This window comes from Equus quagga, chromosome 1 (genome assembly GCF_021613505.1).
Source record: "Equus quagga isolate Etosha38 chromosome 1, UCLA_HA_Equagga_1.0, whole genome shotgun sequence".
NCBI lineage: Eukaryota > Metazoa > Chordata > Mammalia > Perissodactyla > Equidae > Equus > Equus quagga.
Genome location: NC_060267.1, coordinates 117,782,050 through 117,809,870, shown reverse-complemented (window position 1 = coordinate 117,809,870; position 27,821 = coordinate 117,782,050). Strand labels below are relative to the sequence as shown.

The following is a 27,821-nucleotide window of genomic DNA, read 5'->3' as shown; positions in this document are numbered from 1 at the left end:
ATCTTGTGATCAAACCTCTCAACGGTGTTGGTTTCAGAACTTATATCTTGGAGTCAGTCTGACTTTCCTTTATCTACACCATTCCTCCCTTCGTGAGCTCACCTGGTTTCACATCTTTACCTATCACTTACATGCCTATCTATCCTCAACTTAAAGCCCTAGCCAGGCCATTTCTAGACCTACATATGCAAATGCCCGCTTGATATCTCAATCTGGGTGAATAATAAACTGCTCAAGCCTCACAGGTCTATAGCTGTACTCCTGTTCTTCCCTGCTTCCCTCATGCATCTTTGACAAAGATTCTTGGCTTGACCAAACTTTAGCCAGGCTCCTGTACCCATTTGTGCACTTCCTTGTAAATCTAGTTTTAGCGAGAACCCTGCTAAGTCAGTTTAACCAGAACCCTCTCCTTCCCTCCCCTCAATATCTGATCACCCTCGATATATGATTGGGTTCCTCATCCCCACCCCCTCACCCCTAGGTGATGTCTGACCCCCTGGCTTGTCTTCTGCAAGAATCTGTTAGATAGGTTTAGCCAGGACCCTCCCGTATCCCTGATGTTTCTTCTTAGTAATTTTCCATCCTCTGACCCCCACCCTGCTCCTTGGCTATAAACTCCCACTTGCCCGTGTTGTATTTGGAGTTGAGCTCAATCTCCCTCCCCACATAAAATCTCACTGCAGTGCTTTCTTCACCTATCGTGATGGTCCTCAATAAGGTCTGCCTTACCATCTTTAACAAGGAAAATTCATTTTTTTTCCCTTCAACACTCTCAAACCTGCTCCTCCCAGGCTCCCCTATTTCAGTTAATGGCAGTTCCATCCTTCCAGCAGTTGCTTGGACCAAAAAACCTCTCAGTCTTCTATTTGACTCCTTTCTTTCTACCCACAAGCAATCCATCAGTTGATACTACCCCATCATTCAGGATGAAAACCTTGGAGTCATCCTTGATGCAACTATTTCAAACTCCCCATCTCTTCCACGAGGAAATCCTTTGGCTCCACCTTCAAATAAATTCCAAATTTAACCACTTCTCGCCACCTCTATTGCCATCCTGATTCTGGTCATCATCATATCTCACTGGGGTTATTACAGTGGCTTCCTGACACGTCTCCCTGCCTATGGTCTCAATCATTTGCAGTCTATTTTCAAAACAGCTTCCGGAGTGACCCATTTAGAGCATGGGTCAGATCTTGACCCACCTCAAAGTCCATCATCACTGGCTCTCTATTTCACTATGAGACTAAGAGTGCAAGGAGCCTTACTGCCCTGCTCCATCTAGCCCTGCTCCTTCTTGACCTTGCCTCCTGCTACTCCCCCCTTGATGACTTTGCTTCAGCCATAATGGCCAACTTGTTCTCTTCAGAACACACCAAATCTTTGCTCTGGAGCCTGTATTTCATGGTTCAACATGTACCCTGTTTATTAGTTGCAATCCCTTCCCTCTGGCCATCTGACTCTCTCAGCCTCTTCTTTTCTCCATAGCACCTATCACCATGTATGTATATTTTATGTTTCCCTGCCTGGCCCAATCCCCGAGAGCCATGAGCTTGGCAGCTGTGTCATTCACTGCTCTATTCCTCATCATCTTGAGCAAAGTTGAAATACAGCACCTGTCACATAGGTAATTGTAATCGCACTGAAAGAAGTGAAGTGAAATAGTTGAAATTAACTTTAATAATTTATTTTATTTAACCCAACATATCCAAAATAGCATCATTTCAATGTATAATCAATAAAGAATAATTATGCAAGTATTTCATATACTTTTTTCCATACAAAGTCTTTGAAATACTTTGTGGATTTTACACTTAGAGCTCATGTAAGTTTGGGCTAACCGCATTGCAAGTGCTCAACAGCCACGGGTGGCTAGTGGTTTCCACACTGGACAGTGTAGGTCATCCCCATTCATTTTATTCTACTCTATTGTATGTGTATTCCATTTAAAAAAAATTCTTGGGCACAACCCACTAAATTGATGTCCTAACCCCAAAATGGGTCCCCATGCCCACTTTGAAAATCACTGTTCTAAATAAACTTTAAAGTAAGTAATCTGCAATAAATGGATTTTAGGATACTTCCTCTGGCTTCTAGGGACTGCTCAGCACCCTCTGAAATGGAAACAGACTTCCAGAAAAAAGAGGCCTGCAGGGAAGGGTGAGGAATTAAAGCCCCACACCAATCTACAAACTGAAATCATCGCAGGCCACCCAATGATGCAACTTTTTTTTTTAATTAAAAGGTAATTTTATATAACTCATTGTACTGTCAGATAATTAGCAAAACATCTAATTACCTATAATTATATACTACATACATGCTAATATACAAAGTTCGAGGGAAAATCTGCGTGATTTTCACACTTCAAAAAGAGTGTATTTGAAGAGAGTGGAAACACTTCAAGTTTTTAATTTTTCTCCCTGCCCCCTATGCAAAGGCCATGGAAGTACATTAATTCAAGGACAGAGAAGTACAAACTTAAATGATTAATCTTCATTTTCCATTTCTGAAGTCCCATTCACCAATAGTCTTTTAGAAAGTTACTATAAACTTCAAATCCAAACTCTTCTGCCCTCTGCAGAAGAAATGAAAATGGACTCAAAATAAGGATTCTACCACCAATATACCATTTGCTCCTTTAAGATGATCCTGGATATTACTAGATACGAGGGGGTGTTTAGTCAAGGTTAACATAGATGTGCTATCCTAAATAGGGTTTGGTTTTTGTACAGTTAAGCTTCCAATTTCTTCCTGAGGTTTTTGAATTGCCAAAGAAAGGCAATACTTCCCACTTCTCTGTTAAGCTATTAAGTTGTCACCTAAGCTGAGAACTTCTTCCTAAGATACTCAAGGTAAGCAGTTGGAATACTTGTGCCCTTGGCAGATGGAAGAGCAAAAACAAAGATGAATAAAACCATTTGTTATCTGGTTTTGTATTTTTGATTGTTCACTGTGCAAAATATGGCTACTTGATAACCGCTGCAAATATTGCCTTTACTATCAAATATGCCTTCATGTACATTTCAACAAGTAACTTCTGCTCGAAAACGAACTCTATTGAGCATATTTCTCTGGAAATCAATATTTAAAATATTTTTTTCTTTGAAACTAACATTCAAGAGAGACAGCTCTTGTTTACAGAGTAACTTAGTTTAGCATTATGGTTAACAATGTTTAAAAACAGCTAACTTCAAATGCAAACATTTAAATTCCGAAGTTTAACTGTTGGGAGGCCAAGCTAGTTCTATAGAAAAATAAACACCACAAGTAATTTTACCCCCAGTTCCACCCCTTGTGAGAATATTTCAGGCCACTGTTTTGTTGGATTTAGGAGTAAGAACTCATACAACTCTGAAGTTCTAAGATAGTTAAAAATGTAAATGCTTCGGATGAACCTTGAAAACATGCTAAGTGAAAGAAGTCAGTCACAAAAGACCACGTACTGTACGATTCTATTTATGTGAAATATCCAAAGTAGGTAAACCTATAGACACAGAAAGTAGATTAGTTGTTGCCATGAGCTGGGTTTAGGGGCGTGACAGCTGATGGATATGGGCTCTCTTTCTGGGGTGATGAAAATGCTCTAAAACTGGATTGTGATAAGGGTTGCAAACTCTGTGAGTATAGTAAAAACCACTGAACAGTACACTTTAAATGGGTGAATTGTATTGTGTGTGAATTACACCTTAAGCTCTTAGCAAAACAATTAACTTGCTTGGTAACATTCACAACAGCATTGGCATGAAAGAAAACAAAAAAATCAAGTTAATCTAACATAGTTTCCATATAATGCTAAAATGCATAAATCCTGGATACCTTGTTCTCCTCATTATAGAACACTTTCTCAAAGCAACCAATATTTGCCCTTCCTGACACTTGTCACCATAATCATTCACAATGTCTGTCTTCCCTCTACAATATATACTCAGTAAGGAACGAGATCATGTCCATATGTAGTGCTATGATTCTAGCACTTCGCACACAATCATCAATAAATATCTGCAACAGGAATTAAGTTTGTATGTATAATTGTATGTATAAATGAATAAATGAATGAAATTATTGGATTGGGGTACTTCAACCAATTAAGTTGTTGTGTTCTGTCTCCTTAAATCTACTCTCCAATTCTTCCATGCTCCTGGCCACCCAGCTAGAGACATTTCCCAGTAGCCACTGCAGCTTCTCGTGACCATCTGACCATAATCTTACCAATTAAATGTCAATCGATGCGATGTGTGCAATTTTTAACTCATTTCCTTCAAAGAAAATTGCTTGCCTTAGACTTCTTCACTGTGCTTCAACCATGTGGACACGGACAAAGCCCCAAAGCCGGAGAGTGCAAGAGGGAAAGAATCTGCCCAGTCAAGCTAGACTGGCCATACTGTTATACGAGAGAGAAGTAAACTTCTGTTTTAATTAAGCCATTGGATGTTGGGGTCTCTATGCTACATCAGCCTAGTCTTTACCTTGACTGTTACAATCCAGGCACAGGGGTGTTATGCGTGTGCATGTGGTGGGGGCGAGGGAGGAGCAGGAAGGATTTCGACGCTTAACGGAACCAACTGACTAGTCATTTTAGCCAATGTGGCCATCCGGTCACTCAATGAAGACACTCTCATAAGAACTTCATGAATTAATAGTCACATAATTCAAATGCTGAATGCTATAAAGAGGTCATTTTGAATGGATATAACTCAGAATATTGTCATTAAGTAAATATTTAAACCACATAAATATATCCTTTCAAAAGAACCAATGAATATATTTTAAATGGCTGAATAGGCATTTTTACCTTTATTTGTAAACAAGAAATAATTTGTAATATTTAAGACACAATGAGTAGAATCAATAAGGATGCATTATTAACTCTTTGATCTAACAAAAAATAGCTCAAATTGGGAATAGGAGAAAAATTAGAATGATTACACTTTCTTTTAGATTGTCTTTTAACTTTCTCACAAATAAGTTGACTATATAAAAAAAAAAAAAACATTCGAGCCAATACATAAAATGTGAAGCTTGAAGATGCCTATTGTTTAAAAGTAACTATTTAATTATAACCTATATATACTTGATGACTACCATCAATTCTCAATGCCATTTAGAATTAAACACAAGACAATGAATTTTACAAATTGGACTTAACTTTAAGCAAAAATACATGTGGGGGAATTGCCCACGGTGGGGGGAAGCAGGGAGAAAATGACACATAAACCTTTATCCAATCACCAAACCAAGGCAGCCACGATAGAATGACATCGATATAATTGTGACCAGAGCAAGTTGTCTTTTCAGCTCCAGTCTTGACATTCTACATGACCCTGGGTAAGTTAACCATCTGTGGGACCACTTTCCCAGTTTGTAAAGTGGGGATTTTAATAATTGCCAGCTACCTCTCAGGAATGCCAGCAACCAGACCCATTTTGTAGAGTGCTCAGATCTACTTGGAAGAAAATTGTTATATCACTACCAAGTATGATGACTGTTACTTATGATTCTTCAGACCTTTGAATCTAAATTTGAAAAATGACTTCATCTGGTTTTCTGAATTTGCCTGGCCACTTTTATGCACATAACCAGTTGTTCCAATAGTGCCAATGTAGGCATATTTATTTGCATCTATGCTGACTGTTAATGATTCCCAGATTTCAAATTTGGGCATGGCATTTACTGAGAAGCTCCTGGCGTCTGAAATCTACATCCTTCTTGTCGGGTGGAAGGCAGTGCTGGTTTCTTGACCATCACTGGATAGCACAATCTTCTCTTTGTTTATGGTTTGTTCACTAAAAAGAAACACTAACCATTCTATCCATTTTATATATCTTTTTTGGATTTTTTTTTTCCTTTTTCTCCCCAAAGCCCCCCAGTATATAGCTGTGTATTTTCAGTTGTGGGTCCCTCCAGTTGTGGCATGTAGGATGCCGCCTCAGCATAGCTTAATGAGCGGTGCCATGTCCACGCCCAGGATTTGAACTGGCGAAACCCCAGGCCACTGAAGCAGAGGGCACAAACTTAACCACTTGGCCACGGGGCTGGCCCTCTTTTTTCGATTTTATATTTTTAACAAACCTTCTTTTCATTTATATATAACAGATCAAGATATATAAGGATTAGTTTTTGAAGGATCCTTGAGCTTATTAAAATGTAAAAACTAACATATAATTCATTATTTATTTGAGTCTATATACCTTAACAATTCTAAAAGAAATTTGAAATGAGAGTCAAAATACAAATGGAACTGATATTGCAGAAGAAAATAAGTTAAATAATAAATGTTAATTAGGGATAGGAAAAAAATGAAGTTTACTTAAAAATATGTCAACGACAAAAAGCTGAAGTTGAAAAAAACTACAGAGATTGAGCAAAACCTCTTACTCTGAGCTTCCTAGCAGTCAAGTCAAAAAGAAAAACTATATGAATTTGTTATTCAGTTTCCTTTGTGTCATGAATGAGGCATCAGAAGGACCAAATTTTTCTATGTTTCTGAAATTTGACAAGGAGTTCCTTATCTGTGGGATATTGTAAAATATGATAGACCCCCGTGTCCTTGACAGTAATTATAAAAAATAAATTATAAAATTTTAATTATAAAAAAAAGTAATTATAAAAACAAGCAAGCACTTTTTTCTCCCTACAGACCACCTCTCTTAGTCAACACTAATGACAAATTCCTGGAAACTCTTTTTTTTAAACTTGCCCTTGACTCATATTTTTAACTCTGAACAATATCACAGAATTGGGAAAAATCACATCACACAAATTCAAACGTGTTCACTTTCAGGTCACGGGTATAAGCGTGGACATTATAAAGACATCAAGTCAGAAGAAAAATAATTCATGCTTATGGGTGATTCCAAAGAAAACAATAAAAACCCACAAATGAAGCCCTTATTTGGAGCTGCAGGAATAGCACAACTCTCAAGCTGAATGCTTCATCTTTTCAACCACTTTCCAGCTTTGTTGAATCCTAACTTTTAGCTTCACCAGAAACCTTTGCTAACAGCAAAAGATGAGTTGAACACCTGGCCCAGCTTTGCATGAGGAACATCTTAGACTGAGATCTCGCAGGGATCATCCAGACCAAGAGACACAACTTGCAGCTGAGCTGAGTAGCTGTGGCAGAGACTGAATGGCCCACAAAACAGAAAATATGGACTGTACGGCCCTTTACAGAAAAAGTCTGCAGATCCCTGAAATAGACTAAGCCTTAATTTTTAAGATTGGGAAAGTGAGTCTCAGCAAAGGGAAGAGCTTTGCCAAAAGTCATGCTGTGTCTTGATGACCCCAGTTACTGGTTGGGATGAACCCTTCCATGCTGGGACATCGGAAAGGGACTGTCCTCTCTGGAGGACAATCGGCTGCTTCCCACAAAGGTTAAATTTAAACAACAAAGATGGTGAAATGAGGCAAGTTGAATTTTTTGGCCCAAATCAAATGTGCCAGAATGCAACTATCAAAACGAATCTATACCGTTATAGTGAGATCTGGAACCCAGAAACCCTGGGTGAGATTAAAAACAAAACTGATCTAATAATCTTCACATTATGAAAGTTTCACAAAAAAAACCTTGTTCAACTAAAGAGTAAGAAGTCAGTATCTTACAAATTCATAAACTTTAATTTAGTAAGATTTCAGCAAAGGCTTTGTGCAACCAGACCAGCAAGTAACCTGTTTCAAAACACACACTAATCTACTAAATCAAATTGAACTATTATTGGCGAGAACTCAAAAATAAAATGAAGATGCTGCTTGAGAAACATCAGACATTAAAATGACCTGCAAGATTAACTTGAGTAACATGACCACTGCCCTCACCAGAAAGAGACTTTTGGAACCAAGAAAATCTGTAGCATCCATATCATTTTAACCAGAGAGGTTTTTTGTCCCCCCTCTCCACAGTGAATTTGAGAAAATTTAATCTAGCTTTAATTCATCAAGCCACATTAGTCTTTCTGAAAACTTCTAATTTTAAAATCAAGTACTCATTTGATTCTCAAGCAAGGTCGAGAGAGCTAGGCAGCCTGGCGCTGACATCACAGGGATGTGCCCCACGCCACTCAGCAGTTACATCAATGTGGCGTGTTGCTATGGTGTCTGACTATTAATTTCTGAAGGAAGGTGATTATAAAGCCACGAGATGAACATCAATCGGATGACACCACTCCAGCACAGAACACTGACATGTTACTCTTGTTTGCAGCAAGTTAATTTTATGAATCACCACTTGTGTGATGTGAATATTCCTTTCTAACTTTAAACCTACCAAGTCAACAACCAAAAAAAATTCAGCTTCAGCAAAGAAGGGAAAAGTTTGATAATATTTGGGGGAAAAATGTGATGCCGTGGATCATTTTTTAACGGCAATCTTTTCCTTGAAGACCTCCAAAAATATGCTATATACATACTGATACACAAATACACGTACATTTGATAAATACGCAGATGGGAAAAGAACAGAATTACGATGTCCAGAAGGTGATAAAGCCCTAGATATCATTTCACTAACCATATTTGCATTTACCTTTTTTGGCTTCTGTAAAGCAATCTTCAGTTATAGTCACCTCAAAAGGTCACTTCTTACCCTGAAAACAAAAGAGAACATCAAAATCTGAATGTCAAGAGAAAGGAGCAACCACCCATTTGCCTGGGATAGATGCAAGAAAAACAACAAAAGAACTCAATTATAGTTAATGGCAAATGACTTTCAGAGTTAATAAAGTCCTAAGACCTTCACTTATCTGGATCGCATGCCTCTGAGCTCTTCAAGACAACAAAAACAACTCGGATGGAAAAAGTAGAGGTGAGACACTTCAAATTGTACGTATGAACTTTTTCTCATCTTGCCGTCTATCAATTTATTTTCATGTGGAATAATATGTGACTCATATGCCTTTGTTTTTTGAAACCAGACTGCTACTTGAATGTGTCTCTGTTTGGTTAACATCCACAACATCTCTAATTTCATTAAAGCAGAGGCTTATTTTTTTCCCCTTCGGAGGAGAGCTCTTGTAGACAAGATGCTTTCTGCCATTCTGGACCTTTCAAAATGAATAAAACACCACAATTTTCAGTTTGAGGAAGGGTGGGGGGCGTTAATCGGTTGGTGAAAGCTGTTCACAGAATGTTTTCCACTTAGCATATATCTACCAGATCTACTCAGTTAAATAAAAATGGTTCTTGTCAGATGAAATAAACAATTGAAATCAAGCTTCCTAAAACACAAAGAAAGCATGGAACATGTTTTACCCCACATCTACTCCTGCATCTGCATCCTCTCTTATGCAAAACAGTGTGTAATCCTTTAAGAAACATTACAAGCTGCCTCTTTCTGCCCATGTAACTGGGATCAACATATGGCACAAGTGAAAAGAAAAACATTTGTTTATTAATTTAGATCAAGTTACTAACGGGGTATAGGATTCATTCCACATCAATTGACCAAATGCTCATATAACTTTTTTTTAAGATGGTGAAATCATATCATCATTTTACTAAAATGCTAATATCCTCTTGTTCACTTTTCAGAACAATATGTAATGAAGTGGTTTTAATTTTATACAGAATCTATCCCTGCTTATCCCTCTGCTGTCGGCCCTGAACGTGGAAAGGCAAACATCACTGAGAAGAGTTAAATCTTATTTCACTAGGGCTAAAAATTTGAAAGTGGCACTTCGGTGTGTACTATCTTTGAGGAATTGATCTGAGGCCAATTTATGACATTTCCACAAGCAAGTGTATGCAGATTCTTGCCATTAAGATTGGAAAAAAATGCGGCTCTGAGTGAAATCATAATTTTCATGTTTACTGTAAGAGGAAATTGGAGGTTTTCACCATAAATGTTCACCATTTGGGTGGGGGAAAACCCTAGCTCTGGGACTTAAAATTACTATTTTGCAACCTGCCCAAAACCTTTTTGTTTTTACACAAAACAATTCAAATAGAAAATGAAAATCGTGCGCTTTACTGCTGATGAGTGTCCCCAGGATTGGTTTCTCCAGTGGTGAGAACTCTGTTACAGCACAAATGGTGAAAGGAAAACAGACAGCAGCAATGGTCGGGTCCTCAAGGTAATGTGGAGATCCGCAGAGCAGCCCCACTCCACACAAATAAGACGAGCTCATGAGATACAAGGCACAGCAGAATCTTACACACCAGAAATTTCCATCTCCACCACTCATCCAATCTTAAATGGAAAGTAAGTGAACTCTGGCAGACCCTACTCAATTCAAGGCAAGAATGACCCTTCTCCCTCCTTTTTACTTGAGCTGTTCTCCAATGTGTGCACTCTAAACTAATTTTCATGTTTATCTATTGAGTTGCGTCTATTTTTGCATGTTTGGCAGTCAGATCTATACAGTGTTAGACTTTGCAATGCAGATGAGATTGCTATCATATAGCTGGCAAACAACTGGACCTTATTAAAATTTAATTTAAGAAAAAAAAAAACTGCTGAAAATGTCTCCTTTGAATAAAGTTATCTCTAGCACTGTACTCAAACCTGCAGAACATTTTCAGGTAAGTACTGGGCCTGTTTCTGTACTCACCTATATACACAGTACAGTATGGAAGGGAATACAGAGCAAAAATACAAGCTGGTTCACCCTCACAGATTTTACAAGCATAATTTTTCCCTAGGGGGAAAAATAATTAATAATAACAAAATTATGCAATTGACCCTCCAACTTACAATTATGAAAGGAATACAAAATTGGCTACATTTAATTTTTACTTATACATAAAAAATTGGCAGTGGGATACAAACCATATTTTCCTCCATTTTCAAGTTCCATAAATTTTAATGTATATGCACATTTGACCACTCATTAATTTATTTCTGTTGATTTTAGCTTTTAGTATACATTAGCAAAGTAATCTAAAAGATATTTTTCTAGCTTTGCTGAGAAAAAGATTAATAGTTCAACAGCTGTTTGCTATCATGCTAAATTAAGTGAAATGTGTCAATACAATAGACAAGAAAATTAGAGAATAGTACTGGGGCCTGAGTCTGCATCACAACTAGCCTAGAAGAATCAGAAATCAACAACAAGGAGAAAAAGCTGCATTTCATTTTTTCCAAAGTATAAAACTTCCCTTTCCAAAACTGTATTTGCTACTATTTTAAACAATCACTTTTACTTATCAAGTGCATCAGCTATTTACCTGAATGCTTACCGGCAGCACAAGTGCCAAAACTAAAATCAAATGAATATGTAAAGCTTTAAAGTTGAAACAAGAAAAGAAGATAAAAGAAAAATATTTCCCTCCAGCCCACTTGTCTTTCTTGAAAAAAAAATTCTGCCACCATATGAATTTCATTTTTTTTTCTTTTTCTCTCTTTCTTTCTTAAGTTTCCTATGGGTTTTGGGTTTTAAAAGTGAGCCAGGGATACGGTAAATAGAAATTATTTATTTTCCTTTATGTCATTCTCTATACAGTTAAGATTCTGTCAACACTAGAATTGTCCCGTGTGTGGCCTCTCCTCTACTGTTTGCAACAGTGTTATTTACCTAAAGCTATTTGTTGACCATTAAGATCTTGACCAAGACATCAAACTTCAGCTGTGCCCCCTTTCTCTTCCTCTGCCTCCCCAATCCCTCTGCCCCCATTAGGAATTTTACTCTGTAAACCTCTTAAGTTACTATGGTGCTTCAATGTTACACTTTCTATGGGTATATTTTGCCCCCAATTTAAGCTGTGTGATAAATAATGTATAGTGCCAACTGGTATGGCCTAGTTGGAACCAGTTACAGGTAAATGTGGAGATGGGATTTATTCCACAAGACTGAAAAGGAACAATATATACTCTATTTTTCCCACTAAAATTATTGCCCCGTTTCCTTTCAGGGCAGCTAAAGCAAACGATTTGCTTCAGGATTTCTGCATCGTATTTCACTTTACACAATTACACAAAAGGGACAGTGAAGGATGGCTGACATGTTTCATCTCAACCTTCAGTCCAACAAATGCCGGCTGAGAACCTACTGTGCGTCAGTGTCCCTGTGGATGCAAAGACGAGCCGCGCCAGCTTCTGCCCATGATGATGGTGGCAGTGCAGGAGCTGATCTCTGGCTAGAAGATCCCTTCTCTCAAAGTCCAGGAACATGGTTCAAACTCCCAATACGCCAACATATTCCAATCAAATACCGGATACTTCATTCGAAAAAAGAGGACTAAGTGGGTCCATTACCAAGAGATTGCTGTCTCTTTAACTAGTGAATCTCAACTCACATGGGCTTTCATGCCCTGCTTTTCAAAGATTTCCTAGAAAAACAGAAGCGTATCAACACAAATTTGGCTGAAAACCTATAATACAAGGGTCACTTCATTTTCTGCGTTCAAGATAAGAAAATCCACTCAGAAATCAACCCCAAAGTGTTTTTTTCTATGCCCTAATAAATTCAAATGGTAAGTCACCTTTACAAAAAGAGAAAGGAAGGAGGGAGGGATCGAAGAAAGAAAAGAAAGAAGAAGAACTAGGGAGAGCAAAAAAAGAGCGAAAAAAAGGAAAAGAAGGAAGGAAGAAAATTGGAGAGGAAAGAGAGAAAAGGAAACTGGTGTGCCTTCAGGCCCCTGGGCACAGAGGCGACAGTGGACATCACCCAGGCTTGCTGGTTTACAAACACTACGTTTCTTTTATTTCTATCAAAGACATCCTCCACTTTGTATCCCTCGTTCCTCAATGTCCCTTGTATTGCAGCAAGTTACATCTCATTTCCTTTTTCCTCACCCGCTGGGACCCTCACCAAATCACAGGGCCTAACTTTGGAGTCCATTCTAGTAAGAAAAATCTAAAACACTATAAATAAAGTAAGCCACGTGGTGCAGGCAACCTCAGCCCAGGCTTGCCCGTGAAATTACTTCAGGCTGGCAGCCCCCAGCCACTCCACATTGGGCCATCTCACTCAGAAAAAAAAAAAAACACCCTCTCTTACCTTACAGAAAAGTAAAACCCCGGTCATGGTCATGTGAAAATATTTTATAGGTATCCTTTAACAGCCTTTAAATGTTGAAACCTAAAAACAATATTTGCTGTTTTCTCTTTGAAGCTCTAACAAAGCCTTTGTTTTAGATTTACCTTTAGTGTGCAATAAGAGTTAATAATCAAATCCATCCCAACCCCCACAAATGTTAAACAAAAAGATAAAAGAAATGCAAATAGCTATTGTCATGGAAAGTTAAAGTACCTGTCTGTATTTTTAAGTGAAAACTATTATCTCTATCAATCAAAATTTAAGAATACAATAGCACTAATCACAGAAGGTGCTCCGACGGAGTTACTTTTCCTCATAAAAAAAAGTATTTTTCCCCTTAAAAACTGAGTATAAAAGTCATATACTTACCATTAGATAGGATATTTGTAATTTTATTATTAAAAACCTTCAGCAGTCTCACTGTTAATAAATGCTTCTAAGTCTCTAGACTGATTTGTACCCAAGAAGACCCAAATCCCCACATATTTTAATAAGGTTGATGAAATTTTATTTAAATTCTGTTTCCAACCTGTGGGGGAACAGCACACTCTTCTGTTGAAAAGAGTTACTCAACCAGAGGCAACAGTTAACTGGTGATAAAAACTCCTTCTTTTAGACCTTGGACACAATTCCTACCTCCTGCAATATCTTTACATATAGGGGACATATCTTTCTTGGATGGCTCATCCTTCTTAATTGTGCCTATTCATTTTTGAAATTATAACACTCTAAAAGAAAGCAGAATTCTACCATTCTACCCCAGAACGATCTCAATGCACAGTGCATCAATTTCTCTGAGTCTTTTTATTTTTTTAATTCACTTTTTAAAAAGACTGGATTAGACCCTGAATATGGTGCTTTCGAGAAACAGTACAGGAACGAAAAATACCAAGACCCCAGATAGTAAAACAAACAGCTCAAGATTAAAATTCCTAGAGCAAACAGTTAAGCCAGGATGCCATTATGCAGGCTGAGCCTGGATGGACGTCTCCTCAACCTCCACCGTGGGGCCAAGAGGCTGTCATCTTCCCCCCAGCAAGATCAGATTTCCTTCCCTCCCGCCCGCCTCTCTGAGCATCATGGCCAACATCTCTAGTGTGCTATTAATATCAATGAAGAGACGATTCGATTTCCACTGAAGAAAACCCTTCCTATTCCGGCACAGACCTTCGGGGAGGACCCTGGCCCGGCTCTAGACAATACAGCAGCAGAGTTTCACTGCTTTCTTACAGTTCGGTCGTGCACACTGTTCGAAGGCTTTTAGAAAACAATGGCAGCATTATCTCCAGGATAGTTACAAAACAGGATTTGTTAGGACAAAGAATAATAAAGCTGTTCTCTCTCTCCCTCTCTTTTCTTTTTTCTTCTCCCCAGTTCCCAAGAACCTCTCTCTGCCAGTCCAAAATTCAGCCAACATTTCCGAAGAGGCACCTGTACTTGTCCATTTCAACCAGCCAGCAACTGACAACGGCCCAGGCACCGGACCGCTGGCAGGAGGCGCCCAGAAGAGCAGCAAAGTAGACTCTCAACATTTGGAAAATGAAACAAAAGTATCAGCCTTGGCTTCGCACACACTTACCCGTTCATGGTGAGGAAGGAAAGCTTGGGGGCCGGAGAGGCAATTTTCACACAACGGAAGAAAGTTGAGAGTTTGTCAGGGAGAAACTACAGGCGCTTGGAAGCCTGCGGGCTCTCAGGGCTCCCAGGCTGGCGGCAGTGTGAGGAAGGACTGAAGGTATGTGGGCTAAACACAACAAAAGCCACTGCCTTACTCTAGATTAAATATGCAGGAAGAGGCCCCTTTGCATAAACACAAACACTCAGCAAATGAATAACTGGCTCAATCAGACGCCCGCTGTGCCTTCTACCTGTCCTCTCTCTGACAGGAGACACTGCCTGTTCCAGGGGACAAGGACTACACAGGAGACAGTTAAATGTTATGTTGCTATAATAACAATTAAAATGAATTGCATTCATTTGTAATTAAGAACTCACTCCTGGGTGGGGGAGGTTTGGGGAGGAGGGGGATATGGTGCTATTGTTGTATCTCCAGCTACTCCAAAAAGAACTTGGTGGGGAGACACCTCAGTGCAGTTGTACGCAGCTTGCATTTAGATTTTTAACATTCAACGAGAGTTTTAAACAATCACATTTTTCAACCACAATTTCAGGTCAGAGACATACCTCTTGTTTCTCTGCTTTGCCACATTATAAAACGATTCTTATAAGTCTGGACCCATGGAAAGATCTATTTTATCTATGTATAAAAATTTACATATATAAAATATAGACACACATACACATGTATATATACACTCACACGTATAAGATTCACCCATATCTAATAACAGAGAATAAACCGAAAAAATGCCACTTTACTCTCTTTCATTCACTAATGATTTAAGGAAAATAATTTGAGTCTTCCAAAAACACATCCCAAATGCTTGCCTTTCAAATGTCATCAATCCATGACCACTCATTTAGAAACATTATCCATATATTAGAAAGGATGCTTTTAACTGAGTGGCCTCAACCACTTATAATTTCAATTAAATAACATAATTACAGTCAACAATTTTCTCTGTTTCGGCAGAAAATATGCCATACCTCAACATAATTTGTCCTCAGAACCGAGGAATTTAAGCAAGGGGAAGAACAGGCTAGGCAGGGGCTAGGAATTCGCTACCGCCTTCTCTCAGCTTATGGAGTCAACTCACCCTCACCTCTAACCTCTCACTGTATGTTCCAGCTACATGTTGGTCTTAGTAACTTAATTATTTTTTAATAACTTTTGCAGTATTAAATGATTTCGATTGAAACATAAATAAGATTATGTTTGTCTACTTCCTTCTAACGCAGCATAGTACTTTGGGGGCAAACCCAGCCGTGCTATTCTATAGGATGCGTCTACCTTATTATTTGGACTAAAAAGAGGAGGTCACAGATCCTTCACTGCCTCAGAGAAATGTCCGACAATTAGGCTAGCCAAGGGAAATAAGGCGGCTTTCCATTTCGAAAGCAAGTTTTACTTTATTAGCACAACACTGCTTTCTGGCTAAATCATTCTGCCACAAAAGCAAAAGAATATTACTGAAAAGTAAAAAAAAGAATTTACAAACAAACGAAAAAGCCCATCTCAAACATATATTATAGCATAACATGGAGAAAAGGGAAACAAAATCAAAAGATTCCCAAAGCCACAAAGAATAAACACAGGTTGTCTAAGAGGGGTTCCCACAGAAACTAAAGATGCCTATTCTGTTCATTATTTCATCTTGAAATGACCTTCCATATAAAGTGTTCGATAACCCACCTCTATAGACGATAGTGATCTAACCTTGATGCAAATAAACCATAGAACAAAATTTAATCAGTACATCACTGTGAAAAAGCCTTTGTCCATCCCAATGGAGCTTCTAATGACTGTTTTGGCAGTTCTGGCGGGTAGTTATGCTTCCCAGCTCATCTATATCTCATACTGGTTGAACAAGCTAATGGAAGTGCTGTTAGTGGAATCCAATATTAATGCTCTGTATCATGCAAACCTGGATGCAACTGAATATATTATACAATTATAGGTAGTATCTAATTCCATAGGTATTAGATACTGTGCTCTAAATTAACATTTTAATGAGGACAGTGAAATAAAGACGACAATCCAGGTAAGGGATCCATGCATCGCAGCCCAGCCAAGCTCCTTGCTGCAAGAGTGCTGGATCCTGGAGCAAATGGCACAGACATAGGGATTGTGACAAAAATCCGTATGCAAGCTTTAGATGCTGAGTGACACATACTGATGCACAGAGTCAAAGATGTCATCCTCACACAAGCGCCACTCGCTGTAAGCTTGAGAGAGAATGAAGGGGGGGAAAACGGGGCGGGGGGAGTAGTTGCAGTGAGACCTCCAGAAAATAAACAGGGTGTACAGTTTCAAAGGCTGCAGACACAGACATTTCATTGTTCAAGCCAATTATCAGTGGAAAATAATAACAACAGATGGATTCAGAGTCACTGACTTTTCATATGCACTTCATCTCGGCGGAACAGATGATGAAACGCGAGAGCTATCTCAAAAAGGCAAAACATCTTTCAGTAAAAGAACTCTACAGTCCAGATGGGGACCTTCTAAGGCTGCTGATTATCTTCTTATAATGTTGTAAGATAGACTTACTAAAACATTTCAAGAACTGATCAGATATGATGCGTACAATGGCTTCATTATTGGAAGGAGTTGCCTCAGACTTGTGACTAAACCAGGCAGAGATTTCAATAAGGTTAGGACTGTAAGTTTCCTGTTTTCTCATCAGGGACTGCAGGTTCCAACTAAAACTGGAAATCTGTGCACGACAGGAGAATAAACCAGCGCCCAACAATCCTACATTTGTGCTCTTCTCTCTTTTGAGCAAAGGAAAAAGAGATAAACTGGGACTGAGAAAAGGACATTAAATTATTCTGAAGCATTCCATTACGACGGGAAGAAAAATAGCTCCAAAGCAATTCCTTATTAAAAGCATTCAGTGATAAAATATCATCCCTTACATGCAGTTAGAACATCTTAAATATCCCTTGCCACTGGTGATCGCAAAATATAATCTGCTTTTAGTAGGAAATAAATATAAATTTCAATGATGGTGTGATAAACAGTTGTAATAAATGCCAACCAAACACACAGGCATAAACCCACCAACCTACCCCAAAGCACCCTTGCTTATAACTTAAATATCACCAAGTCAGACTTGCTGATAAAATACAAGAGGTAAAATACAACCTGGGGACCTGCTATAAGTAACAGAAAAAGTTAAAATCTCTAATCAGATAAGCCTCATTGCTACTAGAATAACACTGAATCTGTTCTATTTCCTTCCATCCATCTATCATCAATTCCACATTCATAATTTTGCAAAAATCTCTCTGAATTGACATAAAATATGGTTGAAATCACTGTGCTAACAAAATGAAAAGCTGATCATCCCGCTATTTACTAACATACTTAACATTTAAAAAATATTTTTATGAACACACTGTTGACTTCGCAAGTTTATAACGTAAGTAGAAAAAAAATTTTTTTTTTTAGAGCAAGGCTTTTCTTTCAAAGTACTCTGACAAAAGTAAATTCGTAGCAGAACGTACAAGCACGAGGAAAATATCGCCAAGGGCAAAATTCTGCAACTGCTTTAAGAAGCAAACAAGAACACAAAAGATGTGCAGTGCAACCATCTGGCTCTCCTCATACTATATCAATGCCTCAACTTGATCCCCCACCCCCTTATCCAGCCCACACCAATGCCACAAAACCAAATGGCTTCACTTATGTTTCCTGCACGGCAAATTTACACAATGCACTTAGAATGCAAAAGTTGGTTTTTACACATAAACTAGTATCTTAACATTTTTCCCCACTTAACGATTTTTTTGTCGTCGTTCCTTATTCAGAGTGGGACTTTTTTGAAAAACCACTACTAAGTACTTCATGGTGATAAAGATGTCCCCACATGGATATATATCTGTTTAGGCTCAAGAGAAGCTCCCTTCAAAACCTTAATCTCTACCATCTTGTGTTTTCTGTTATAATCAGACACTAGATGCGGACATCTGAAAAATGAATCCTAAAATTATTCCCAATAAACCTTTACATTTTTTTCTCTCTGCTCTAAATTGTGGGTCGATCCCCCCACTTACTATTTGAAATAACTGCACTCATTTTTAATCACCACCTTTGCAAGTTAGCATACCCATTGGAATTTTCCCTTATTTGGCTCATTCTACGTTTACTGAGCAACTTACTACAGTGTCAGGAGCTTCCTGGACAATGGATGATCAAAACCATTATTTCCCCATATGGTAGCAGAGCCTACCTGGTACATTAAATCAGAAACTCAACAGTTTATAAAAAAATCTTCCACACATAGGTAGGCTGAAGCATTTTATTTATTTATATACTTATTTGAGCAGGCAGATATAATAGATATTTGAAAAGTTATGGCACATCTGTAGGTATCCAATTGCTTTCAAAGGTGGGAATGAAGACTTTTAATGGAAATCTCTGGGTAAAATCGATATAGATGATCACAAATGGATCTCACAAAGGGGCAACGATTAAAAATCATAACAACCGGGGAAGCGATACCCTCCCGGGCCAAGGCCACCCTCTGCCTTCCTGCAGGAGCCTGCTAGAGGCAGGCATTCTACATCAAGCAAGCACTCTCGGTCAGAATCAAGACTTGTTCGGCAGGGCCACGTCTGGTTTACTTCTGTTTTCTTGCTGACAGTGGTTTTCCACCTCCCCTGCATCCCTCTCCATGTTCCAGGATAAGAAGGCTTTGCCTAGTTTCTCAAGGGGCTAATTTTCAGTTCCCTCCTGGGTGTTTCTGCCTGGGACCACAGAGGCTCTGGGTCTGGACAGTAGTGGCAATCTTAGGACACACACAGGGAATCCAGCCACCGGGTGAGGGATTCCGCTAATTGCTTAAGCCTGCACTAGTGTCTGGCCACCAGTTGGCAGACACAACTCGTGGCTGCCTACCAGGCAGGCCTAGGTTAGCACAGCTGGAGCCAGATGACAGTCTCTCAAAGATATTCTTCCCGTGGTCACATCTGGCTCCTGGCGGCTCCAGTCTGCAGCTCAACGATTTTGTTTGGTTTTCCTGGGAAAGTTTAACTAACAGATAAGACCAGTCAAATTAATCTTGACTGTGTGCATTTGAGGTTGGGACAAAACATCAGAATATAAACTCCATGAAGGCAAGGACTTCATCTGTCTTGCTGGCTATACCCCAGTACAGAACAGTAGCTACACACGGTAGCTGTTCAATAAATATATGCGGAATGAAGAACCCTAAGCAGCATGTGAGTTGAACAAAAACATTCCTGTGTCATCCCAGCTCCTCAGTTCCTATTATATGTACAATGGCTAACACTCTGGGTGCACACAGAGAAGGTCCTAAGTGGCTTCACAGTTATATTTTATTGTGAGCATGTTGACCCAGGCAGAAAGACACTCAAGAATGAATCCACTCACACAGTCAGTATAGGTGGGAAGACCATCCAACAATCTTTCCCTGAAAAGGACAGTCTCCCAGTATTACCCACATCCCGACTTCACTAGTCCTGAAACTGCAAAATTTGGCAGCTATGTGCCCACGGCACTTGCAAGTGACCCGAAAGTAGAAACTTACCTTTTGGCCACCAGAGAAGCGCCAAATGATGAGGCGACTTTTCCTGGCACCTTTTTACCCCATTTCCTTTCCCATGCCTCCCTTCCTGAATTCTCTGACATGTGCAGAGCCCAGCTCCCTGCTACGCTCAACTCTGACCTGTCTTTAGGCTTTTCCAAGGCTCACCACCTCTCCAGCTCCCACTAAAAACACACTCAGAGACACCAATATAATTTAGAACCAGGTGGGGCCCACCCTCTTGGCTCCTGAGCTAGAAAGCTGCCTATACTTATAGGATGCTATGTTAATACTGACGCTAGGGAACCTGAAATCCTCACAACGATAAAGCTCCGCGGAAGGCCCAGAACTTGCAAAAGGAGGAGGGACATTTGGTAGAAACCTGGCATGGCTGTTCACATATGACGCTGCTTCCCCAATACAGCAAGTTAACGCTCCTACAACAAGAATGGCTGAAACGGGCAGATGACTTTGACAAGCTCAGCATATGGTCTTCACCGAAGCAAAGCTACTCAGAAGTGTACTAGATGAAGCTGTTGTCTGAACTCACTCCCTTTTCTGTCATGTAAAGCAGCAGGGCTGGGGGCAGGGGTAATTCTGTGCAGCTCAGTGTAAGTTTCTGAAAGGAGCACTGTGTCCCCTCTGGAGAACTAGGAACTCCAGGTCCCCTGAAGGAACTGCTTACCTTGTAAAGGGTGGGCTAGGAAGACCCATCCCTAACATCCATCTCCTCCTTTGTTTTGAAATTACTTTAAAGGGGGAAAATGCCTTTCCACAATTCCATAATACCAATGAAAGTTTAAGATAAGGCAGCAGCAGTATAACAGGATGCAAATGACTGATACCCAGTCCTTAGCTGGATATAATCTATAGTGTAAAAACAACCAAAAGAAAACAGATTTTTTTTAATTAGGGGAAAATGTTGGTGGGAGGAAGGAAGGTAAGGCCGAGGGTGTATGGGACAAAATCTTTATTTCTTAATGCTTCCTTGGGCTGCCTTAATTAAAAGTATTATATACTATAGTACTGCACAGTATAGTTTGGGACGTTCCAGGCCTTATGAGCATAGATTCAAGTGTCTGAGTTTAAAACTCAGCTTTGTTGCTTACCGGCCTTGTGAACTCAGGCAAGTTAAGTTCTCTGTCCCTCAGTGTGCTCATCCATAAAATGGGCTTAATTAGAGAGCATAACGTGCTTTTGAGGAATAAATGCGTTAACATAAAAAAAGAGCTTAGAAAAGTGCCTGGCACATGGCGAGTGCTAACAAAAAGATACCTGCTGTTATTATGACCAGGGATAATATAACTTAAGTAAATCTAACACTTCCTACGCCTCATTTCTGCCATATCTACAAGTTGTTAATAATATCTGGTTATCTGCCAGGCTACCAACTAGAAAAAAGGAAAGAATGAATATCAGATTTTAAACTTCTTAAGAACATAGTGCTAAAATTAAATCAAAGTACTCGTGTTTCCTCTCACTATTAGCTGAAGAATAGTAGATTTAAGATTGGGGTCTCGCCTACCTCAGCAGAGGGTAAGTCATTAGCTACAAAAGAGCTACAATCCAAGCTTAGCATCAGTTGCTTGTCCCACCAGTGACCAAAAAGGACTTTGAGGAGATGTTCAAAGAAGGCAGGAGGAGAATCCAGCCTGGAACCCAAAGGTATTGAAACACATTTTCTGGTACTTTTCAAGTCTGTGCATATAGATTCTGTTACTGATTTAGGATCTTAAACAGTTTGTTTATTTTTTAAATGCCTTTCAGCTCACCTTTAATAACATGTTTCTTTGACTTGGCTGAACTATGCCTCAGAAGAATTACAAGCGGGAATATGGCTGGGTGAAAGGTTCAGTGAACTAATCCACACCTGGTCCATGTAAAAAAAAAAAAAAAGGCTCATATTTTCCATATAGAAACAACTCTCTTTATGTGAACCAGGCTTTTATTTAATTGCTAAGGTACTTTCCACGCCATACAATCTTTCATGAGCTTCTTCAATAGGATGGGGAAAAGGACTAGCGCCACCATCCAGTCATACCATGGAGCTTTATCAGTGACAGAAACTAATAATAATAATAATAATAATAATAATAAAATAATAATAATAGAAAAGCACAAACTGCATTCAGAATAGGAAGTGGTAGATTTATTTTACCAGAAATTCCTTGACCAAGTTTTACCAACAACAAAAGATAAGGATGTCCCCCCAAAACGGACTAGGGATCAAGTGAGATGTCTTGTGTCTTCATGACCAAAATTCAGATTTCTTTGCACCAACTGTGTGACCTGGACTTTTAAGTGCAAAGAATAAGGCTTAGATGGAGAAAATCTCAGAGGAAAGAGAAGAATGAACACATTTTAGAGCTGAGAGGTACCTTTGAGGGGTCTAGACAAGCCACTCCATCCTGGGGAGTGGATTCAGTGTGTGACTGAGACCACGGAGGTGGTGTGGACAAAAGCAGGGACAAGAGCCTCTGACTCCCAACAAATGTGGAAAAGCAATGGCAAGAGAATGTTGGAAATATCAATCATGTCAAAAAGAGATCTGGGGATAGGATCCTCCGAACAGCAAAGAGACAAGAGAACGGAAGCAGGAGTCACAGATGTCCCATAAATTGTGCCAGCCCATTGCATCTGAAGCTAGAATCGAAACAAGCTAAGTTTCTTCTATAAAGTCATTCACTTGAGTGCTCCAGGCATCTCATTTTCTCCTCTCAGTTTTTACTCCTAAGGAAATTCCTTTTAATCGACTCTGGTTTCAACTAAGTGGAAAAGGAGATATTTCCATACCTTAGTTAAGAGAGAGCAAAGCAAAGTGGGAAAGAACATTTTACTAGAAGGCAAGAGACTGTGTTTGTACTTGTGGATGCACCAGTAACTCAGCTAGAACTTGGTAAGCCCTCTCCCTTCTCCAGATCTCTGTCTGCTTGTTGGGAAAAGGAATGGGACTCAGAGACGATGTTCACCGGTACGCAGTGGTCACCTGAACGAGTTTTTAAAATACTGAAATGCTTGTGTACTGGTTGGGAAATAGCCTTTGCCTCAAAGCTATGTGAGTACACCCTTGGCCACTACCCTGAACTTCCCAGGGTTCTCAAAGGCACAGCAGAGATCTCCCAGCGCCCTACTCCAGCGCTATGCCTAGTGATCACCCTGGATGGTCAACACCGATGCTGTACCTGTTAGCTATTTTGACCATCACCCTAGATGATCTGAGAGGTCCTTTTCCAAGGATATGATGCAAGGACCACCAGGGCCAACTTATATCCTAGAAGAAGGCACTCACTGGAGCTCAGCAAAAGAGAGGAGGGCTGAGACAAGCAGATCAGCGGACCCATGAGGAATCCATCTTCCTCCCCTCAAGGCACCAGGATATGGGCCTATAGTCATAAAGCACATCAGTGGGATCTTAAGGCAAATTCCTAGGGCTAAATTTGTTTTCAAAAGCTGGAAAGAAATGTATCATTGTGAAACAACTCTCAAAGTGAAATCCTGAACTCAGAAGGAAATTACCAACACACACAATCCAATTATATTTACCATGGAAATTTCTAATAGCTCATACTTTCGACTCCACTTTTACAACTCTTTAGGAAAAGGAATATTTCTCTATCTAACGTTCCAAATTTCCACAGCAAAGTTGAGGCATTAAACATGCCGAAATATATAGGAAAGGAAAAAAATATTTCCCATTATTGTTGTTTCCTTCAACCCTCTGTACCTCCTCTCCCATCATTACTCAAAAGTCACTCAAACATTTTGCTGGCTGCCGTGACACCATGCCGTCACTTGATCAGGTGTGGGGTACCACATGGTATGAATAAATACTTATCCACAACCGCATATTAAATGGGAATCCGAAAAGGCGAGCTCTGGAGACAAAGGCGTTTCTATATAGAAATATTAACTAAGAATTTAAGTAAACGGCCCCACTGGAAAAAAAAAGTTTTGAAGCAGCAATATAAACTATATTTAATAGCAACAAAAAATATTTTCCTTTTGGGAAAGCAATTTGGGCTTCCAAAAGTTACTGCCTTTCACATGACTTAGTACAGTATGCCTGAATTTGTTCATTTCCTAAAACACAGATGCTAGGCCCCCAAAATTCTACTTTGTGAGAGTTAGTTTTTTTAATTAATCTTCTCCCCAATACAATACTCAAATAAGACACTATTTTGGTACCATTTCTTCCCCCTACAATTGTTATTTTCTTAAGCACATGAGTATCACACGTCCCAAAGAACATATGTTCCCAGAGAAGGAAAAAAAACGGGCTCTAGAACTAATACACAATGAAAAATAAATTTAAAGCAGCCTTCTGGTCTGACATAAGAATATAAAAATGATATGAGCAAGAACAGCTTAGTTTACATACTTTTCAGTCACAGCTGCTGCTCCGAAACCACAATACCTTTAAAATGACATTTTAAGGAAACAGATACGGGACGGCTTTAGCCATTGCTAGATGCAGCTAACACTGAATTAAAGGGGCTTCTCCTTTTAAATAACTCTGCACACTGGCACAATTAAGAAAAGAGTGATTCATTTTTAAATAATGCTGTGATAAACATGGTGAATTACAAATAATGCTACCCAGCAATTTTTTTTTTTCCTTTTCCTTTAAAATCACCAGACTCAGACATCAAAACAGAGTTTCGGGGACAGAAAGAACAAGTCCCCTCTTCTTGGTTAATATTTAATTGGGTGCTAAAGATTTCTTGGAGAGACCTCTGTACCTCTAGCGACGGGCGCGTGAGAGGCTCCTGTCTCTGCAAGAGACGCAGGCACTTCCCTGAATAAACGAAAATAACATACAATTAAATCAGACTATTCAATTAATAAATTACTTCAGTGGACCTTGCAGGCCAAGTCCTATTTAATTACATAATTTGAAAAATATTTGCACATTGCAATCACCGAAATTGGCTTTGAGGTTTCATAATACACACGTAACACTTGAGTTAGAGAACAAATTTATTTAATAAATGCAGGCTTTAGTGCTAGAAGGCCATACCACTCAAACTGCAAAATCACTTAGCACATCCTCAGAAAAAGCAAATAAACTTTTCCACTATTTAGACGTAGGCTGCTGTTGAATGTCAGGAGAGGCTGGCTGATTTTTTGTGTTTTCTCTGTCATGTGTTGCCTGTAAATCTGACCATTTTGAGAGGTAATTAGAATAGAGCTAATGGACAAAATGGTTCCAGTTAAAGATAAATTAAAGATAAACTAAGGTGGAAGATGTCAAGAACCCAGCAGTAAAAACCTCTTCAGGGTAAAACAAAGAGAAGTCGTATTACCTCCCCATTTTTCACTTCGTAGAATACCAAAATACACCATAAATTCACATGGTGACTGAGTGTAAAGATCTGTTCCATTAGGAAAGCACACACAAATTTAGGGGTGAGGAGGACATTCATAAAAGGGATAGAATTACACGGTATCCAAAAAGAGGGCAGAAACATTTTAAAGTGACCATATTTCTTATGGTCGTATGGGGGGCCACGATACTGCCATTAAGGGAATTTTCTAGAAAACCTTTTGACCACTTTGGCACCACGACTTGTTCTGCCTTCACATTTTGATGGAAATCTTTGTCAAACACATACACTTCCAATAACCATTGCATGCTTTATACCCACAACGGCCTCAGAGCTTTTTGAGCTGTGTGGGGCTCACTCTGTTTCCATCAAAAGCCCCAGGACCACCACGACAAGGTTGTTATTTTTGTTTGTGGGTCTTCTCCTTAAAGATTTCTGTCATGTACAATCCAGCCTGCTGTGCCTCCACTTGCCTGTTCTGCTTACCTCCAAAAGGCCTCCACCTCGTGGCTAATTAACTGCCAATTAGAAAGGCATCTAAAGTTCTGAAATTTAAAATTTTTAAATAAGGTTTAAGTAAAAGATTCTGGTGAGACCTTGAAATCCCTGTTAGGAAACAAAATAAGCAAATTCTCTCAGTCCCATGTCCGCTTCTCTTTCTTCCCTTTCATAAACTTCTGGAAAGAGCTGTCTACATTCCCAGTCTCCACCTATTCACCACCCACACCTCCTTCAATCCTCATCATGGCACTGAAACCTCTGTTGCCAAGGTCATTCCGTTTTCAGTCTCTTCTGATTTGGTCTGATGGCTCCATTTAGCAGGGCTGGCCTTCTCTTCTTTGCAAATACTTCTCCTCTCCTCGTGATCTCCCTGTGATTTTGGCTCTCCAGCCCCTGCCAGCTTCTTCAGCACCCTCCTGTCCTCCAACTAGTTCTCCTCCCATGTCCTTCCCTGAGGGAATGGTACCACCATCCACCCAGGAAAGAAGGCCAACACTTGGCAAGCAGCTCTGCCACCTCCTCTATCACATCCCAACGACCATATATCCATTCCATTTTCTTTTCCTCATCCCAGTCAAGACTCACCAGCCTCCATAGCTTTGCATGGACTCCTGCAATTGCCTTCTCAAGGCTCTTTCCTGTCTTTGGACTTGCTCTCCTCAGACGTACCCGTATGGAAGACAAACTAATCTTATAAAACGTAAGCTTACAAAGTTTTTCAATTCCTCGATAGCTTCTCTCATGGTATCTTAATACTTCTGACATTGTGATGCATCTCAAAATTGATGTGGATGCTTCATGTCACATACTTCCCAGATGCATGTCCCACCCCTGCTTGAAAAGTTCTTAGCTTCCTAAGGCCCCAAAAGTCAAGCTGAAATGTTCAAAGGTACTCAGAAGGCCCTTGTTCACTTTGGCTGTTGCTGGTCTTCTGGTCGCACCTCTTGCTGCTCCCCGAATTCCATTCTACCACCAACAGACACTATCACACACCCTGCACTCTCTCATCTCCAAGCCTTCGCACAGATCTCGCCTGCCACGCATCACTCTGTCCCCTCTTCTCCCAGAGAAGTCTCACCTCTCCCACACAAGTTGGACACAAACGCCTCTTCCTCCAAGAAGCATTCTCTAATCTCTCTTTAGATCTATGCTCCCATCATTTATTCCATTTGCATACAGTGCTTATCCTAATACAGCAATGATTCCACACTTTATTATATAATACTCTCTGTAATCAATAGTTTCTCCTGGTAACCTGTATGCCCATTCTATTAAAGGTACTTAATAGATCTCCTTCCTTTTTTTTTTTTTTACTGAGGTATAACTGACATACAACATTCGTTTCAGATGTACAACTAATATATCTTCTTGAACGAATAAAGTTTATGAATTCTAGTAAACAAAGTTAATAACAATTTCTTTGGTTCCTTCATAAAATCAACCCTCCCTAGTCCTAGTTCCTCTGCTCACTAAAATCAGTCAGCAAGGTGAAGCCAAGCAGATCGCCTGTGCATGGGATTTGTTCACAACTCTGGCTGATATTTATATGAATGGCTGAGATATAATATGAACATAAAATCTTATCTTCCCTTGAAGTAAAATCACCTTGTTGTTCATAATACAGTGCAAAGGAAATAGAATGAACAAGGAAGCTATAAGGATTTAATCAAATAGACTTCTTATAAATAAGAATGGAGATTCACTATCCACCAAAAATGCAATTACCCTCCCCCTACTAACAGTGCTCTAATTTAGACTCCGCACAAAAAAAAGCTTTCAGGTTATAAGACAATTTTACATTAAGGCCTTAGATGAACCTTAATGCCATTCCCTCTCCCGGACCCGTGGTCTGC

General features: G+C 39.5%; 1 protein-coding gene across 10 annotated transcripts in view; it reads right to left on the bottom strand.

The window, feature by feature from the left end:
* FOXP1 (forkhead box P1) overlaps positions 1-27,821 on the bottom strand; it is a 574,868-nt gene that overhangs the window by 308,201 nt on the left and 238,846 nt on the right. For 8 of the 10 annotated variants that reach the window (XM_046667607.1, XM_046667598.1, XM_046667622.1 and 5 more), the window contains one exon: positions 8,522-8,582. The exons of 1 other annotated variant lie outside the window; for it this stretch is intronic. The gene's annotated coding sequence lies outside the window, so the exon portion shown is untranslated. Of the gene's footprint in view, positions 1-8,521; positions 8,583-14,550; positions 14,567-27,821 lie in introns of those variants that run through there. One more of the 10 variants, XM_046667648.1, reaches the window with a different exon arrangement.